General features: G+C 43.8%; 1 protein-coding gene, 1 non-coding gene and 1 pseudogene across 2 annotated transcripts in view; all 3 read right to left on the bottom strand.

Moving 5' to 3' along the window:
• The window catches only part of LOC135054967 (zinc finger protein 260-like), a 162930-nt gene that overhangs the window by 14243 nt on the left and 129331 nt on the right, over nt 1-19356 (bottom strand). The window lies entirely within an intron of this gene.
• LOC134897104 (5S ribosomal RNA) lies at nt 1348-1466 on the bottom strand (annotated as a pseudogene).
• On the bottom strand, nt 13328-13513 carry LOC134899763 (U2 spliceosomal RNA). The gene has a single exon (XR_010173373.1). It is a non-coding gene; the product is annotated as a U2 spliceosomal RNA (small nuclear RNA).

Genomic DNA, 19356 nt, shown 5'->3' with positions numbered 1-19356 from the left:
CAATTTGGCAATTTTCTTTCGGAACCATACAGTCAATGCTGACACTTGTATTCCCAAGGAAGCCACCCTTAAACCTTTATGCATTCCTGCCTGAAGCAATGCTAGAACCCTGGAAACTCTGAAAGATTTCGGGTCCATACTTCTTCCATTGCACAAATGAATATAGGCTTGCCATATTTGGTGATAAATACGAGCCAAGGAAGTTTTCCTTGCTCTGAGCATCTGTGAGAATCCTCTGGACTTCAGGATATAGATTTCAAAACAGTCGATCCAGATATCTGTGATAACAAGGACCCTGCCTTAGTAGATCTGGGTGCAGAGGAAACAGAAATGGTATTCGACATCTTCTGCGGATCCGTGTACCAACGCCTTCTGGGTCAAGCCGGGGCTTATTAGAATCCCGGCATCTTTGTTGTATTTTCCTCACTATCCTGGGTAGCAGGATGATTTGAGAAAACATATAACTGAAATTAAATTCCCATTAAAAAGACATCCATAAAGATCACCCCTGATCCTTTGTTTCTGACCCGATTATGGCTCTTTGTTGTTCAGATGGGACTCCATGAGATCTATCTCTGGCCAACCCCACTTGTCTACCCGAGTCTGAAACGACTTTAGGATGCCAAGCCCATTCGCTTACCTGAGTGGCGTGTCGACTGAGAAATCTGCTCTTCAGTTGAGGACTCCCAGAACGAACCCTGCGGGCAAGGCTGGAAGATGGAGTTCTGCACACTTTACTATGTGATTTAACTCCTTCTTTGCTGTTTAGCTGCGTGTTCCTCTCTGAAAGTTGAGGTACACTACTGCCATTTCCTTGTCCTTGCGGATCTGGACCGACGGTATCAGACAGAAAATTAAATTACCGGGTGAAGCAGTTCCACCCGGTAATTTCATGAAACACACGGGTCCTTTTTCTGTGTGAAAGTGTCAACCCGTGTTGTAATTCCAGGGACTTCGACCCAGGAATTTACCAGGGTCGGAGACACGGGAATTATGACACAGGTTGACCCTTTCACATAGACAAAATACCCGTTTTGATCTGCAAATTAACGGGTCGAAATTTTCGACCCGGTAATTTGCATGTCTGTGTGAAAGAGGGGGTCAGGCAGGTCCCGGCAAAACGACCCGGCACTGAAATGCCGGGTAATTGCCGGGACTTTCAGACTTTTCTGTCTGAAAAGGGTATTAGATTCTGAATCAGCTTTCCATGTATGTGAGCCAAACTGCTCTGGCAAACAGTTATTGTTATTGCTGCTGCCCTAGAACATTAGTGTCCATATGAGCTATATGGGATTCTTGCTCACTTGCAGGCGCTGAAAACCTGTCTTCCAGTACCTCAGCCCAATGTACCTACAGCACCTGGTATTTCAAGGTGGTCTCCCCTCCAAGAACTAACCAGGCCCAACACTGCTTAGCTTCCAAGATCTAGTGAGATTGGGCCTATCCAGTGTAGTGTAGCCGTAGATTGCAAGGTGAAGAGAATATGGTCTTTTTTGAAAACCATTCCTCATTTGATGGCAGATGCCATATAGATTTTTGCACTATCAATGACACGCGTATGTATTTTGGGAGGCATTTCCCTATTTTAAACAGTCCCCAGCTGGAAAAAGATATTGGAATCCCATTTACCGGGCATTCTATTTTATTGGGTGTAACCCAAACCTTTTTCCTGAATTCTGCCCTCATGAAGAAGCCCTTTGGGACGTTTAAACACAGGTGCCTTATTTTTAACCCAAGCTCTGCTGCCTTTATTGACAGACTAACCTTTTTTTTGCTCTCATTTATTCAGCTTATTCATTTAGCCGATACCTTTTACCTGTTCTTCGTATGCTGAAGTAGCTTTCATCGTCTGATGATTATCATGTGTAACCTGTGAAGTCAATACTTTATTTACCTTCGGTTCATCAGCTTGTCTTATTGGAGAAGCTATTGGGGATATACCGCAAGAAGTGAGCAGCACGGATTAATAGTGTAAGAATGAACTTTTCAGCTAAACTGGACAATGTCTGTGCAAACATCGCTCCAATGGGTCTATCTATACCTGATGTAGATCAGGGATGTATTATGCTAAACAGCAACCATTTTACACATAACCATCCTGTACCAGATCATAGAGGATAATACAGTTTCTGCAAAACAACAATATATGAGTGTTGGTGTTACTGTAAGTGTACCCTCGTCACCTTTGCCGTTCTTAGACATGATAAATAAACAGCACTTTCACAGTGTACTACAAAATTTGTGACTGTAACCACTTAATCCTAAAGTGATATCATGTGATATATAGCAAAATTTCTGTTGTGTCCTTAACTGCGCAAGAGGCTGCCTGGCTACACCAACTCCCAAAACCAGTGTCTCCCCAAAACACTTCAAATAGACTAGAATACAATGTGAGTGGGCAGTGGTTAAGGCTAGGCGCCCCTATACAATATGTGAGTCTCTTAAAAGGGATTAATACATTCCTTTATGGAGGACGTTCTTCAGGATTTCCTTTTCATCAGTGCGTTTCCACTCTCAATATGTGAAATGGAATGGGTACATGAAATGGAATGAGAACATCACATGTGTAGTAAAGTTTGAAATTTAGTACAACACATATAAGTATGAACAAAATATTTCTAAAATAATTCCATGAGTCCAAGTGCAAGGTGCTGCAGATGGAACAATTACCAGAGCAGTTGGAGAACTGGGTTAAAACAGTCCTCAAACGAGCATGTTCTTAAATAGTCACCACAACGATCCTCCTGGGTAGGCAGTCAGGTGTACTCTCTGGTAAAAGCTGCAGTCCACCCTTCACCGGAACACAGGATCCACAAGAATATCCAACGCGTTTCAACCCAAACTGCTATGGGTCTTTCTCAAGGCGATGTGTGCAATGTCCCATCCTGGGTCCCCTTTTAAACCCTGATCCACCAATCGTGGATCATAGGTAAATTTCACCCAATGACATCCCTCCTTGCAAAGATGGATTTTGCTGTCACTCAAATCGTTCCTCCCACTGTCTCAATTCTTATACGGGGACTCCCCTGTCTGTCAGCCCACGAAATCGCCGGCCGGAAGTGCGTCCATCCACTTCCGCCCGACGGGTTAGTCCTCCTCATGTGCGGCTCCACGTGGTCATCCCGGCGCGTTGTTGCCGGAAGTTCAGGGATTACGTCATTTCCGCCCGAACTTCTAGTCCCCCGTGGACGCGTCCATCTCTGGAGTTCTGCCCGCGGGTTGCGGTTACATCACTTCCGGTCATACGTTTCCATGTGCTGGTGGGTTCTCACATGAATACGTGTGGAACAACTTTTCAATATAGAATCATGGCTTCTGTTCCCAAATGCAGCAAAGCCCTTTTGTGGTATAAACATATTTCGATTAAAATATATACCAATTAAAATATATACTTATACACAAAATAATCTCATTAAAACACTTAAAAACATTTTTAAATATAAAATTATTTTCTTATAATAATCCCAAGTTTCCATGAACCCTTCTGGTTCTACAGTACAATGGTTAATTTGCTCCTTCATAGACACCCCCTAAAATGAACCCCTTCTACAAAAACCATTTCAATTCGAAATCATTGTTAATCCCATGGGGATATAACGTGTTGAAATAGTAAATGCACTGCATTTCGCATTTGGCCAGAAGGGAGGCTGTATCTCTCTGTCGTTGGTTACATTTGATCAGTTTTATCCCTCAAATCTTATATATGTAGACGATATATTTTTTATATGGAAAGGGGATCAGGAGGTTTTAGCTCAGTTCTGTACATACCTTAATACGAATAATTTAAATATAGAGCTGACGTTTAACATAAACAAACTAAAGGTAGACTTCTCGGACATTACTGTTTTCGTGGAGAACAACACCCTACATACCAAAACGTTCGTGAAACAGACAGATTCACGGAAATATATAGAATATAACAGTTGTCACCATGTGAACTGGCTCAACTCCATCCCTCAGGGCCAGTTCAAACGGTTAAAAAGGAACTGCACAACGGAGAATATGTTTAGGCAACAGGCTAATGAAATGAAAGAGATATTTGAGGAAAATGGATATAAAACTGAATTGGTGGAACAAGCAATGAAAACGGCAGAAGAGACGGACAGGAGGAAACTATTAGAGTCTGGACCACAGGCTAAATTAAAAGGGGACAGGTACGAATGGGCCTTTATTACAAGCTGCAACACACAACACAAACTTTTAGAGAAATTGTTTAGAAAAAACTGGAAAATTCTGCTTAAAGACCCAATTTTGGGAAAAGAGATCCCTGAACGTCCAGTTTTTATTTATAAAAAAGCGCAGAATTTGAAAAATGCCCTAGTGAAGAGCTGTGTCCCGCAAAAGAAACGAGAAGGTAGAATCCTTACTAAGGGTTTTCATCGCTGTGGAGAATGTCTAGGATGTAGAGAGATTAAGAATGACGGCACAAAGAAACTGGATACAATTGCCATCAATGGTTTCACATGGAAACTGACGGATTTCATCACATGCAATATGAAATGTGGTGTATATCATAGATTGCTCCTGTCATCTCTTCTACATAGGACGAACTTCTCGCCCTTTAAAAGTACGCATAGGGGAGCATTGTCGCAATATTAAGAAGGGACTAGAGACACATACTCTCTCTAACCATTTTAAAAAACACCATAGTTGTTCAACGCAGGGAATTGTAAGATTTGCAGGGATAAAACTGATCAAATGTAACCAACGACAGAGAGATACAGCCTCCCTTCTGGCCAAATGCGAAATGCAGTGCATTTACAATTTCAACACGTTATATCCCCATGGGATCAACAATGATTTTGAATTGAAATGGTTTTTGTAGAAGGGGTTCATTTTAGGGGGTGTCTATGAAGGAGCAAATTAACCATTGTACTGTAGAACCAGAAGGGTTCATGGAAACTTGGGATTATTATAAGAAAATAATTTTATATTTAAAAATGTTTTTAAGTGTTTTAATGAGATTATTTTGTGTATAAGTATATATTTTAATTGGTATATATTTTAATCGAAATATGTTTATCCCACAAAAGGGCTTTGCTGCATTTGGGAACAGAAGCCATGATTCTATATTGAAAAGTTGTTCCACATGTGAGAACCCGCCAGCACATGGAAACGTATGACCGGAAGTGATGTAACCACAACCCGTGGGTAGAACTCCAGAGATGGACGCGTCCACGGGGGACTAGAAGTTCGGGCGGAAATGACGTAATCCCCGAACTTCCGGCAACGACGCGCCGGGAGGACCACGTGGAGCCGCACATGAGGAGGACTAACCCGGCGGGCGGAAGTGGATGGACGCACTTCCGGCCGGCGATATCGTGGGCTGACAGACAGGGGAGTCCCCGTATAAGAATTGAGACAGGGGGAGGAACGATTTGAGTGACAGCAAAATCCATCTTTGCAAGGAGGGATGTCATTGGGTGAAATTTACCTATGATCCACGATTGGTGGATCAGGGTTTAAAAGGGGACCCAGGATGGGACATTGCACACATCGCCTTGAGAAAGACCCATAGCAGTTTGGGTTGAAACGCGTTGGCTATTCTTGTGGATCCTGTGTTCCGGTGAAGGGTGGACTGCCTAGCTTTTACCAGAGAGTACACCTGACTGCCTACCCGGGAGGATCGTTGTGGTGACTATTTAAGAACATGCTCGTTTGTTCTGCTCTGGTAATTGTTCCATCTGCAGCACCTTGCACTTGGACTCATGGAATTATTTTAGAAATATTTTGTTCATACTTATATGTGTTGTATTAAATTTCAAACTTTACTACACATGTGATGTTCTCATTCCATTTCATGTACCCATTCCATTTCACGTATTGAGAGTGGAAACGCACTGATGAAAAGGAAATCCTGAAGAACGTCCTCCATAAAGGAATGTATAAATCCCTTTTAAGAGACTCACATATTGTATAGGGGCGCCTAGCCTTAACCACTGCCCACTCACATTGTATTCTAAAGTGATATCATGTCTGACCCTACCCATGCACCTGCATTGAGGATCAGAAGATCAACCGACAAGCATTTATATTAAGTCAGCAATCACACTAGCAGTCAGTCATATGTTATATATTAGTCATATGAGCATATTATTAACTACAAACACATCTCAAAGTAAGTAGGAGTATATATCACTGAATTCTGTTTTATACAGATCTTTAACGTATTCAGACGCATTGCGAAGAAAACCACAGTAATGTACACAGACTCATATGCAATAGGCACTAAAGTTAACTATTCATACTAACAATACACAAAATGGAAAGCTGCTCAACCAGATTGTAATGTCACTCAGGTGCTAAAAGGGAGGGTTAATTCTGTGTAGGAAAAAACTGTGTTCCCTAATGCACACCGAGTGAAGATCTCCGTATTATCTGACTATTATGTAGTAATATTTTTCACTCGGTGTGCATTAGGGAACACAGTTTTTTCCTACACAGAATTACCCCTCCCTTTTAGCACCTGAGTGACATTACAATCTGATTAAGCAGCTTTCCATTTTGTGTATTGTATTTAGAGAGGCATAGATGGGTCAGCATTAGGAGGGATTGCTGACTCCCGAGTGCCATAGGGGAAGCCAGGGGTATCCCCAGGTAAGCTGGCTCTCAGATGCTGTAGGAGCCATTACCATGTGGCCTTACACTGGGAATTTAACCCAGACATATTTGTAATTATTTATGGGGTGGGTGTGGGGTGCGGTGGCCCCTGTGTCTGTATGGCTGGGCTGCTTCAGGTTGGCACACCCTAACACTTTATTAACACTTATGATTTTCCCTATCACTTTGTATATATTATTTTAATCACACCACTTACATAGCACTTCTGTGCTTCTTATTAACCCCTATTAATTTTCACCTGTGTGCTGACCTGGGGTAGCCGACCTGTGCCGACATCGTGGGGTCCTGCACCCCACACCCATACCTAGTATTAGGGACCCCCAGTGATGGAGAAGCCTTGTCGATCGGCCTGGGGGCTTAACCCTATATCTGCAGATATACGCAACTAAGATCTCCGTATTATCTGACTATTATGTAGTAATATTTTTCACTCGGTGCATTAGGGAACACAGTTTTTTCCTATTCATACTAACAAAAGTAGATAGAAATTTAGTGCTGTATACCCCGTACTCAGTAGAGTGGGATACAGGAAGACTTACCCCACTTCCAGGATCGATTAATACGTTAGCGAACGCTGAGTGGATCCAGACGCTACTAGTGTACACTGCCGCTCCGGGAACTTTTAGTGAACACAGACGCTCAGTGAACGCACTGTGCATGCAGACGCACCGGTCTGCGACCTGGTCTCCACGCAGTAACGCTTAGTGTACACAGACGCAGCGGCCTATGCTGCGACCGAGACCCCTCATGGTAGCGTATGAGACGGAAGTGAAGCAATCAGTTCATGGCGGGAGACTCACGGAAACTGGTCATGAACTGGGGGGAGGGGAGACCAGGAGAGCGTCTGACTCCCCACCGCTGACATCAACCCTAGGGATCGCAGCCTTTTACTAATCCTGGTGCCTTATGATACCTAAGGCCCAACGCTGGAGCACCCGTGGTGGCGGCACGCCAGCTACTGTTTGGTAGTCTCCTCCCAATACAGTGCGGCTGTGTCCGTATTTTCCTTCTAAGTAGAACCGATGCCTTACCTTCTCCCCATGCTCCGGACACAGCCTGGCAACGTCTGATGGACCTGCTAGTATATCCGAAACAGACGCCCATCGAGACAGCACTTGTACCGTGGGTAAGCGTTGTTGTGACCCGCCGGAGAGTTGTTGGAGCGACTCTTTCCAATATGCGTGTAAGACGCGGTTAGGAAAGATCACTCAGAAAACATAGTAAGACTATAAAAATAAATTAATAAAGCTTAGGGCTGCCATAGAACCATGGTCCAGCTCCTGCCGCATCAAACAAAAAACTGATTTGCCTGAGCTAGTGGGCAGGGATATATGGACGAGCCCATTTCATCCTGGGAGGACTGAAAGCTTGTGATCGTTTGGTGCCAATCCGCTGTCGCTCCATCATATCCCATTGTTATTCTGTGGATAACCTGTGGACCCTGCCGGAGAAAGAGCCAAATTTGGTAATGTGCTCAGTGATTGAAGGGTGAGATGTGTCAGGTTTCGTGATGAACAAGACACCAGAGAACATCTTCTCTCCACATAATGCGATGGCCAAAGGCTCCAGGGCCAGCGCAAATAGGAGAGGGGAGAGAGGACACCCCTGCATATTGCCTCTACAGATTGTGAAAGTGTCAGATATATAGCCCCACTCACTAGCATGAGTATAAAGGGTACAGAAAATATGAACAAATTCCTCCGGAAAACCAAACCTTGACAACAACTCAAAAAGGTGATCCCAAGTCACAAGATCAAATGCTTTTTCAGCGTCAAGGGATAAAGCTAAAGCAAGGTCCAGTGTCCCAAAGGAATCATGGGTTTGAAGAATTGACAAAATCTTCCAAATATTAGCGACAGGCTGACTTTCAAAAACAAACCCAGGTTGGTCCTCAGTCAGAATATCTGTGGGGATAAGTTTCAGGCGTTTGGCTAAAAGTTTTGTATGTAATTTATACTCTGTAATAAGTAGGAAGATGGGCCTGTAGGGGCCCTAAAGTCCTAGGTCTCTCCACAGTTTAGGCAATAATTTCAGGTCTGCAGAATCTAAGAACCTGGGCAAGGAATTGGCAGAGAGAACATTAAATACAGAAAGTTAGGTTTCTTCAATTTTAGATTTCAAAATGTGGTAGTATTCACTACTAAGGCCATCCGGGCAGTGGTTGAACTTGCGAGTGGTGGGCACAGGTGCTAAAATTTGGATTTTTTACTTACCGTAAAATCTTTTTCTCTGAGTCCATCTGGGGGACGCTGCGCACTTACACTTTGGGGGGGGGGGGTTAGGGTGTGTGAGTATGGAGTTTGGCACAAGCTATGAAAAGAACTAACTCCTCCCCCTCTAACCCCTCCCATCAACCCACTGTTCACAGGAAGCACTCCTCAGTTAAAGTTTAAGAAAGCCGAGAGAGAAAACAAAACCAGACAAGAGGGAAGGGATCGCAGCGTCCCCCAGATGGACTCAGAGAAAGATTTTACAGTAAGTTAAAAATCCAAATTTCTCTATCATCCATCTGGGGGACACTGCGCACTTACACTTTGGTGATATCCCAAAGCAAGCCAAAGAGGGGGGGCACACAGGTGGGAAATCTGCCGCTAAGACCAGACGCCCAACAGAGGCATCGCATCCCCCCATACCAAAAGTATGGAAACAATAGAATCCTGTGAAGGTTTCCGCTCTACACAGCTGCACAATAGAGGCACCTCCGCGAACAGCCCAGAAGGCCCCAACGGCCTGAGTCGCACAATTCCGCAGAGGGTCAGGAACAGGAATAGCAGAGGACACATAAGGCTGACGGGTAGCTGATGTGACCCAACGAGCCTCAGCGTTCCTAGAGACCGGTCAACCTCGCTGGGACGCACCACTAAGAACTAACAACGAGTCCGTACGGCGAACTTCAAATGTTTCGGTTCAAGGTTTGTCTTGAACCGAGGTCTCAATATACACTGGTCTCTAGCATTAGTGCGCTGAGCCACAGCTCCTGTGTTGAAAAACAGTTTTGTATGTAAAACCACTCTATCCAAATAGAAAAACCAACAAAGGTGGACTGCAGTAAAGGACTGCCAACTCAGAAACACACTGAGCTGAGGCAATGGGCAAAAGAAAACAAAACCACCGTAAGAGGAAGGAACCGCCACCCAACAGAGTCCAGAGGCTGGAAAGGAGACAGGAGCTACACAGGGAAGCTGTATATGCAAAAAGCTGCGAAGGAAACACCGAACATGCGCATATTCGCACCAAAAGATTAAACGTTTTACTGGGCACTGTGATTGGTTTGTGAGCCTGAAACATAGTCAGGGCTACTGACTGAGGTAAACTTATTACTCTGATGATGCTGTTCTCCACAATCACGCCGTCACCATCAGACGAGACAAATCCCGGTGATGACACAGTTTGAAAGTGAAGATCTGGCCGAAGAGGTACACTATAAGGAGCCTTGGCCACCCTGGTCTGAAGCATTGCAGAGCAGTTTCGACAGGCAAATCCGGAGCGATTTAGCTAGACCGAAAGAGCCACTGGTCAAATGCGTTGAAGCACTCACTGGATCTTGCCAGAGGCAGAAACAAATATGCATGATGAAAGTGACAAGGCGCTAACACGGCGTCCATGATTGCCACAAGAGGATCCCCGCAGCGATCACCATACCAGGGAAGTCCTTTTTGCAAAGACGAGAAGCCCTGAGGTCGATGTCGGCTTGTCACACAGGTACATCAAAATCAGAAAAACCTGTTGGATTATTTCACATTCTTCGGGGAAGAAAAGCATGACAACCCGGGTAGTCCGCGTTGTCCATTCTGGAACTGGCCGATATTGCCGGAACCCAAAGTTCCGCCCTCTGCATATGTGAGATACCGTTCAGATGGCTCTCCAGCTGCAAGTGCCACTGTGCATGTTGATATAGGCCACTGCAGTGTTGAAGTTCGACTGGATGCGAGATGCAAGACCATGCTAATCTTCTCTGTATCGTTCCAATTTTCTTTTCTTTTTTTTTCTAGTATATGTGCTGCCAAATCGAGCACTTGTAGAAAGCCTTGAGCTGGAGCCAAGGCGTCGTGGATTGCCCGGAGATGGAAGTGACATCTCCACTGCGGACCTCAATGTTTTTGAAAACCAAAGTTGAAACCCAAAACCGTAACGTCTGAGACTAGTGACTGTGGTTATGACCTTCTATGTCAAGACAGAAAATGGGAATCCTATGGGTCAGATTCAGATTGTGTAGACACCAACGAAGATATTGTCGTATTTGAAGTGACATACTGAACTGTTGTTTATGTAAACTCAATTCTGCCTGGGATTAATAACATAGAATTTGAGATTGAAGAATCCAGGCATGAGACCGGGAGAATGAAGCTACCTGTAAAGTCGCCTCTATCTTGCAGAGGAAGTGTATGCCATGGATCACTGACCCCTAAGGAAACTGCGAAAAGAGTGTATTCTGGTCTGGAAATCCTGCACTCAGCCAAAAGACCGAGATACCTGGGGTCGAATAGAAAACCCTGAACACCATCCTCCACAAAGTAAGAAATCCGGAACCAAAGTCCACTGTAGATGTGTATGACAAAAGGTGCATGAGACGGAGCTCTTTTTGCAACAATCGACCAAATATGGCAGTGATGGGAAAGTAACAGTAACAACCCCAAGACCCTGTTGATGGGAAAGGGATTGGAATGAATACTCCCGTGTTGGATAGCGAACAGACTGCAAGGATTAGAGCCTGTCTCTTGGATGAAACACAAATAAGAGGGATAACAAAGAATCCTGCTTGGTACGTGTTCCCCAAGATTCAGAATATATGAAGCTACCTGTAAAGTCGCCTCTATCTTGCAGAGGAAGTGTATGCCATGGATCACTGACCCCTAAGGAAACTGCGAAAAGAGTGTATTCTGGTCTGGAAATCCTGCACTCAGCCAAAAGACCGAGATACCTGGGGTCGAATAGAAAACCCTGAACACCATCCTCCACAAAGTAAGAAATCCGGAACCAAAGTCCACTGTAGATGTGTATGACAAAAGGTGCATGAGACGGAGCTCTTTTTGCAACAATCGACCAAATATGGCAGTGATGGGAAAGTAACAGTAACAACCCCAAGACCCTGTTGATGGGAAAGGGATTGGAATGAATACTCCCGTGTTGGATAGCGAACAGACTGCAAGGATTAGAGCCTGTCTCTTGGATGAAACACAAATAAGAGGGATAACAAAGAATCCTGCTTGGTACGTGTTCCCCAAGATTCAGAATATATGCTCATGATATAATTCGGTATATCCAACGGACCAGTGGAATCTGAGAAAGTTGGCTTTCCCCCACTGAGAACCAGACCACCCGACTCCATAAGCCCTGCAGACGACATATCGGAAGTCCGAGTTCCAGGTGGACAAATGCCTTCTAAGAGAATAGATATTTCATTGATATTTATTTTAAATAACACATTTTTTAGCAGTCATACTCAGAATGAGAACCCATGACCTGTTATACTGAAGGCAGACACCTTACTGCTAGAGCTATTTGCTCCTGCCTGCAAGGCACGCTTTGGATTTGGAAGCAGAATTCCACAAATCACAATCAAAATGAATATATGGGCATCATTGACAGGGCAGAGATGCAGGATTGAATAGAAATAGAATCCAAGAAAACAACATTGACAGAGGATAGAGCTTCAGAGACCCAATCTGTCAATGGATTATTTGAAAAGGATCATTTTATACAATAATGGACAACTTGCATTATGCAATCTGCAACCGCTCTAAGATCCATGCATAAACCAGGATAGGGCATAGGAATATTCCTGTCAGAATGAATACCAATTTAATAACCGCCTCACTGTTATCAATCTGCGGTGATTCAAGGTCACATACTGTACTTTAGGAAAGACAGTCATCTTAGGCCACCACATGATGGATGCGTCCACTAATTATTAGTGGAACCTCCATCAGGTCAGTGTCTTCATCAGCGAAAGGATAAAGAAACACTGTCTGTAACTGTGAGCGATCGGATCTGAAGCAACAATATTGCGTACTAGAGACAGATGCATTACCCTGGAAACATGAACCGCTACATCGTCCCAACGTGAGGGAAGAGGGGGAAACCAATTAACTCAGTAGTCTATTTCTTATTCCTATCCTGAAGAATCCTCCCTGACAGGATTTATTTTACTAACTTCCTGAGATAAAGCCTCAAAATGTGGATCAGAACCAGGAACGAAATAGAGGGAGGTGTAGTACTCCGCCAATTGGCGGTACAGCCTGAGGACACAACCATCCTGCTTAAGGTAGCCATCTCAGACAGACACCAGGAAGTATAAAATTAAGACCTGCCTTAGAAGTGACCATAACTAGAGAGTATAACAACTAGGACAAATGATTGTCCTTTGAAGTAACTGAGCTATAGTGTCTGTCAAGGACCTGGCTCACTGCACAGTATAAGCTGCATAAGGAGCGTTTAGCTCTCTGCAGCCATTTTGGCAATTTATAGGCACATAGTGCACAAGAAAAAAATAAACAAATAAATCGTCTGTCTTGTGTCTTGACATAGAAATAACGAAAGGAAAAACAGACTACCAACAATCACTGCTTTAGGTGAAAGTATTGACCACGGAGTATTTTACATTAACTCATCCATTAACATTTTACCAAGGTTTGTCGGCTAAGTAGTAAACAGAGTACCAGTCACTTGTCATAGTGCAAGCAAAGGCAGACTCTGACAATACCGGTATTTGTGTACTGGTACTGGACGCACTGCAATACCAGGTCAATGTATAAAGTGGACAGAGCAAGCTCCTCTTCTATCTTACTAAAAATTCATGTGATATATGGTCCCTAAATAGGGAGCGTATCAGATATTAAACTGATAAAAACAAATATTACACCTGAACTTTGCTAAAAGGCAGAGATAATAAGCAACTATCACTTGCACATTGGTTGCAGTTGGTGGGCTACGTAATAGAGGCAGTAAAAGTCCCACTATACCAGCTATTGAATAAAGCTATACCACCAATTTGGTGGACTAAATGCTGAACACAGTAATAGCCACTATATTTACTGTAGTGCCCATAATTTGTGAGAAGAGGTCATTGTTTGTGCATGACAAAACAGGTAGGATATTATAACAAGCAAATATCATGTGTATATTTGGCATAGTTGCTGGGCTAAGTACAGAAACCTGCAATAGTCCCAGAATACTTGCAATTGTGTATATTATACTATAGGCAGATCCCTTGTAAAGTTACCACCCTGTGGGCTTGTTACTGATCACAGCAATAGTCCCACTATCTCAGTGCAAAGAAAGACAGTGCTCCCCCTCCCCCTCATGCTGAGCTGCTGCCATGTGATCAGGAGCTTCCTGCAGTGTTGCTGGGGGCCTAATCGGGTGAGGCAGTTTAGACTGGATTGAGGGCACCAAAACACCCAGCAACTCCCTACAGTAAAGATAATAACAATGTTTCTGTCCAGAGTTGGGCTAGAACTTAGGTCTCTATACATTTTGGACTCTTGCACTAGTGTGCTGCGTCACTGCCTCATGGCTGAAGAAATACAGAGGGACTTAGTATGCAGCAAAGAAGCTGCACAAAATGGCTCCTGCCCAGGACCTGAGGCACTTTATAATACTGCCCTCAGTGTCCCCTGGCCACTGCTAGTCCCAGGAGTCAGCGCAGCCGCCCCTCAGCCACATACAGTCCTTCATAAGCCCTTACAGTGACCCAGCCAGGGCACAGGAGACATACAACCAGCAGACACACAGCATAGGGGACTCACTCTGAGGGACTGTCATATGCTAGTATGAGAAGGGTCACAGCCCAGCACTACATCAGTAGGCTGAGGCTGTTCCTACCTGACCCAGTGCCTCCTCGAATTCTGTGAGCCGGAAGGGAGAGACCCAGGGACCTCAGCGGTGTAGTGACTACCCAGAGGCAGTGCAGAGTGAGAAATAGAGCTCACAGAAGCTCTCTACCTAACTATTCTCACTCTGGATGTGTTTGTCGCCAACATTAGGGACTAAACACCAAACAAGAATACAATTAGAAATAAAATCTAACTAAAAGCTAGGAGCAAAGAAAAGTGTGCCTTCACTCCAAGGCACAAAACTAAAACTGAGGAGTGCTTCCTGTGAACAGGGGGTTGATGGGAGGGGTTAGAGGGGGAGGGGTTAGTTCTTTTCATAGCTTGTGCCAAACTCCATACTCACACACTCTAACCCCCCCCCCCCAAGTGTAAGTGCGCAGCGTCCCCCAGATGGATGATAGAGAAATATAGTTTGGGCCATCTTCCTCCACCCCAACCCAAGTTCACAATATGCTACATGGCATTGGGTGACAGGGAGAGGCAGAGGGTGACAGCATAATGCAGAGTGAGGCAAAGGGTGACAACAGAAGGCAAAGGGAAACGGGAAAGCAGTGCGTGGCAAGGAGAGAGAGTGGGTGACAGGGGTACAAGTACAATGTCCTGTGCGGTGTGGAGAACAGGGGGCATCTACCTTGGTGGGGCTAAGAACACAGCAGCCTCTGCTGTGTCTGTGGCAGGTATTCTCGCCCTTGTGCTTCCCTCAGTTTAGCACTCAGGCAGTCTCTGACAGTGCCAGTTACACGGATTGTGAGCTGCCTTTAATTCACGGACAGCAGTTAATCAGAAATAATGTATAGCTGTGTTAATTAGAGGCAGTAAGTGGCTGTGATAATCAGCTCTGATAGGTGGCAGACTCATCTATCAGTCTGGCGCACACAAGGTCAGCTCTGCCTACCTAAGGTAAGGGGCAGGTCCCTCAGGCAGTGGGGCCCATCCTGCTCTCTGCACTGGCCATTCATCCAACATTGCTCAAAATGGTCTGCAGAGGGGCGAGGGGATAATTAATTGCCAGTCTGGGCAGAAGTGGGCCCCTTATGGTGCCCATACACTTGTGAGATAAATTGGTGCTAACCTTCGATTTCGACCGCATCTGTGAGAGAAATCGAAGTATTGTATGCACATTTCAGGTACCTTTTGACGCGATGCGCGAACACGCCGGTCGAATCTCACGTCTCAAGATAGTATGTGCTGCACTTAATATTTATCGAATCGCAGTGCGATCGCATGTGTTTTAAAAAACACATGCTATATATCGCACTGCGATGTGCGATGGGCACCCGCCGGGAGTGGCCAGAGGCCGCTCCCACTCGGCGTTGACGTGCCCATCACATGATTACCATGCGATCTATCGCATGGTAATCACTTTGGCAGTTCAGGTGCGATTTCATCGCACCTGAACTGCCGGTGCGATGCCCCGCGATGTCGCGTCGTGGGGCATCGCACAAATGTATGGGCACCATCAAGGTGTGTACACACAGTGAGATAAATCTGTAAGATTTTGACTATATAGTCAAAATCTTATGGAATGTTAGTGCACATCTGAAGGTTTTAGGCAACTTGAGTAGATAAAGACCACCTTTCTGTCAAAGTGACAGGTGACACCCCCTTTCTCCTAGGCACGCCCCCTTTAATATTTAATGATAGTGTTTGATATCGCTTTTATATAACATTTTATATAAAATTTTATATAAAATTTATAGAGTTCGATATTAAACCGTATTAAAAGATAATGACTTTGAAAAGAGTGTCACGTAAAACCAGTCGCAGAATACGCCATAAAGCTGTATCACAAACCAGCTTGTGATGAAAAAATTCACTATTTTGACTAGTCTGTACACTTACATTACAGTGTTATAGTTCACACATTCCAGCAATTTAAACTTCATGCTTGGCACACATGGTACAGGTTTAAAAAGAATAATGACTAATGACCGTGTCCATTTTCTTATATGCACGGAAGCATCACACATGGCACTTATTTAAAAAGCATATTGATTTTAATGACCATGCATGATTAATGATGAAAGCACAATTTCAAAAAACTTAGATGTACGGGGTACCCGTGAACGCGCAATTTCAAAATCCTTACATCCACGAACTACCACGCTTGTAACAAAAACACATGTTTATTAATGTACACAACGTGTTAATCTCTGCAAAAGAACATTAGCCCCACCTACAGGTCTATGTATTGACTCAAAATGACATCTTAATTTTAAACCATCGTGCTTTTAAATAAAAAGATATATATATTAAACCGTATTAAAAGATAATGGCTTTGAAAAGAGTGTCACGTAACACCAGTCGCAGAATGTCACGCAACGCAGCGCGTCAAATCAAGCAGATGAAAGATGCATATTACACAGTGTTAAAACCAGGTAGTTTTAGCGGCATTTATAAATATTATGGGTCGGTTAAAAATAAATTTAAAAGATCTGACGTAAGAATGTGGTTACAAGAACAAGACGCATACACGTTGCACAAGCCAGCAAGAAAAAACTATAAAAGGAACATGATTTGTGTATCGGGTATAAACCAACAGTGGCAATGCAATTTGGTTTCGCTGATAGATCTGTCAAAATACAACGATGGTGTTAAATACATATTAACAATCATCGATATATTCAGTAAGAGGGTGTGGGGTGAAAGTCTGACCGCTAAGAACGCCGCAACAGTCGCTAATGCTTTTGAAAAAATATTCCAGCGGGGTGCTGTGCCGATGAAGCTACAAACCGATAACGGTAAAGAGTTTCTAAACAGAAACCTAAAAAAGGTGTTAGAAAAATACGGTATAAATCATTTCACGACCAATAACGATGTGAAAGCGGCTGTTATAGAGCGCTTCAATAGGACTTTAAAAACACGCATGTGGCGCTATTTCACGGCAAAGAATACCTAAGTTAATCTCTGCAAAAGAACATTAGCAACACCTACAGGTCTATGTATTGACTCAAAATGACATCTTAATTTTAAACTGTCGTGCTTTTAAATAAAAAGATATATATATATATATATATATATATATATGATAGTCCTTCGGCAGCACTCCCAATCTCAGCAAACAAGTGTCCGGTGCCCTCCTAGTCCCGTATGGCAGCGGGACAACAATAATATGCAATCGGCGGCACTCCGGTGATACAAAAAATGCAAAGGCAGGTAGAATGAAACAACGTTTCGAAGTTTTAATTACTTCGTCCTCAGGTTATCAAATACACAATGAACACATACCTTATATCCCTATCCCATGTGCGGTGAGCTCCGGCGTGGACTCAGCGTTCAGACGCCCATAGATGACGTCATCCTGCCGTCCCACCCACCACCGGCATCACCATGTAATCAGTATGAACATGATATGAAAGCACATAAAAACTGCACACCTAAAGCATGTGAGTTAAAAACAAAAGAACAAGCACAGATACAGACCATGCAAATGTTAACAACACTCAGAATCTTAACATGCCAATATCAGAAATATATCGCAGATTTAAACTGCACCTTACGGCATCCGTACACAGAGGGTTTACATTAATCTAACTAAAGGAAGCAATGCAGCCCCAAGGTTTCGTTAAGACCCCTTGGGGCTAACGTTTGCAATTCATGGATCCATTTAGACTCTTTTTGTAAGAGTAGCAAAGACCTATTCCCCCCTCTCACTTTGGATGGCACATGGTCAATAATGATGTATTTAAGACATGCTATACTGTGTCGTGCCACAGCAAAATGCCGTGCCACTGGCTGGTCACTAGTGCCATTCACGATAGCTTTCCTGATGGCAAGTTTGTGGTTGGCCATGCGCTCCCTGAGTGTACAGTCAGTTTTGCCGACATAGTGTAAGCCGCAGGGGCAGCTAATTAAGTAAATAATAAATTTAGTCGTACATGTGAGTCTGAAATTAATGGTATATTTTCTGCCACTAAAGGGGTGATGGAATGTATTCCCCGTAAGCAGGGATCTACAAGTCGTGCAGTTCAGACATCTGAAACAGCCCTTCCGAAGGGCTAAAAACGAATTTTGTTCACTTTGCTTAGTGGCTAGATCAGAAACATCAGTTTTAACTAACCAATCCCTGAGGTTTCTTCCTCTGGTGTAGGTGGGCATAATGGAGGTCTCAGACATATTGAGATCCTTATCAGACTGAATCATAGGCCAAAGAGATTTGGCCGCCTTGGAAATTACCCTACTTTTAGTATTAAAATGATTGATCCAAGGTAATCGAGTTTTAGTCGGTTTTGTGACTTTCTGAGTCAACAGGGATTGGCGATCCATACTAAGGGCTTTGTCCTTGGCCTGCAGCAATTTTCCAAGAGGGTATCCCCTCTGCCTAAACTTGCAGATCATGTCATCTATCCTAACCACAGCCTTTTCTCTCTCACTGCAAATCCTAACAGCTCGTAAGAACTGTGAATATGGAAGCCCGTATTTGGATGGAAGGGGGTGAAAACTGGAAAAATGAAGTAGGGTATTGCGATCTGTGTTTTTATGGTATAAATCAGTAGATAAACTACCATTCTTGCACTGTACAGAGACGTCCAGAAAATTGATGCTGTCTCTACTCATATTAAACGTAAATTTAATAGGGTGACCTGACTGATTGTGCGCATTGATGAAGTTATTCAATGCCTCCTCCGTCCCCGACCAGATGACGAACACGTCATCAATGTATCTCAAATATAGAATGATAGCATCAGAAATAGCACTGTTTCCAAAAAAGATTTCCTGTTCTGCTACAAACATATATGAGTTAGCATACGACGGGGCCACAGGGGACCCCATCGCACACCCAGACGTCTGCAGATAAAATCTGCCATCAAAAATAAAGTAATTATGGGTCAAGGTCATTGCTAACAGGTCGATCACAAAATCCACCTCTGGCCCAGTGTATAAAGGGTTGCCCTCAATG

The sequence above is a fragment of the Pseudophryne corroboree genome, chromosome 3 (genome assembly GCF_028390025.1).
Source record: "Pseudophryne corroboree isolate aPseCor3 chromosome 3, aPseCor3.hap2, whole genome shotgun sequence".
NCBI lineage: Eukaryota > Metazoa > Chordata > Amphibia > Anura > Myobatrachidae > Pseudophryne > Pseudophryne corroboree.
Note: the sequence above shows the minus strand (reverse complement) of the source record. Positions and strands in the feature narration are given on the sequence as shown.